Raw genomic sequence first — 963 nt, forward strand, 5'->3', positions numbered from 1 at the left:
AACGTTATGGAACACATTAATTAACTGAAAAATGTTGCATAGTGTGCCTTTAAAGTATTTCTGATTCTGATTCCTGGTTGATGGGACAGGTGTTGTGAATGAAACGGTGCCCAGCTTGAAAGAGCTCCTGTGTGTCACTGAATGTGTGCATTGATGACTGAAAGACATATTCTGCCTCGATTTATCTGTTTACTACAGTTTGTTGAATTCATGTTAATGTGAATTTAAATAAATTTCAATTAATGGAAAAAATTGCAGAGGGGAATATAAAAAAAAACACTATCGCGACCCCCATGCAGTACCTCTGTGGGCCCCCTAGAGGTCGCGGACCCCCTGTTGAAGAACTCCGCCCTAGTTTGAAGAGTTAGAAGCAGCCAATCAGACATCAGGGCTTCTATCAGGACAGCCCTAGTCCCGCCTCCTTGACTTTGATGGATGTGTGACAGATTAAATTAATTAATTGCCAGCGCATGAACATGAAATAATCTATTAAATCATAAAATAATTATATTTACGTCATAAAATCAAATCCCTGTATTTAACTGATGTTCATACAGTTAATCATATATTTAATAAATAATTCTGTATTTATTTCCAGTTTTTAAAAAAATAAAATAATGACGCCTATAAAGTTATTTCACAAATATTTTATATTTATTGACTTGTGGCACTAATATGCACGCTCCTAGTTGATGACCCACGAGTCACACTAGTTTAGTGTTTTTTTAACCTTCATTTCTGCTCCTGAACTGTAGTTGAGGCGTGCTGTCTTTACCTGTACAGACATATTAAACCCGCAGGAGCCACATTTCCTAGAAAGACGCAGCATTCCTCTTCCTCTGAATCATGTCTACTTTTTTATTCAGCAGGTTTAAGTTTTATTTCTGTTTGACCCAGACGCACCAAACTGCTCACTGGAAAAAAGCGTCTGTCAGCTTTCACTGACAAAAAAACAAAAACATG

This window comes from Cyprinodon variegatus, unplaced genomic scaffold, assembly GCF_000732505.1.
Source record: "Cyprinodon variegatus isolate N-32 unplaced genomic scaffold, C_variegatus-1.0 Scaffold441, whole genome shotgun sequence".
Lineage (NCBI taxonomy): Eukaryota > Metazoa > Chordata > Actinopteri > Cyprinodontiformes > Cyprinodontidae > Cyprinodon > Cyprinodon variegatus.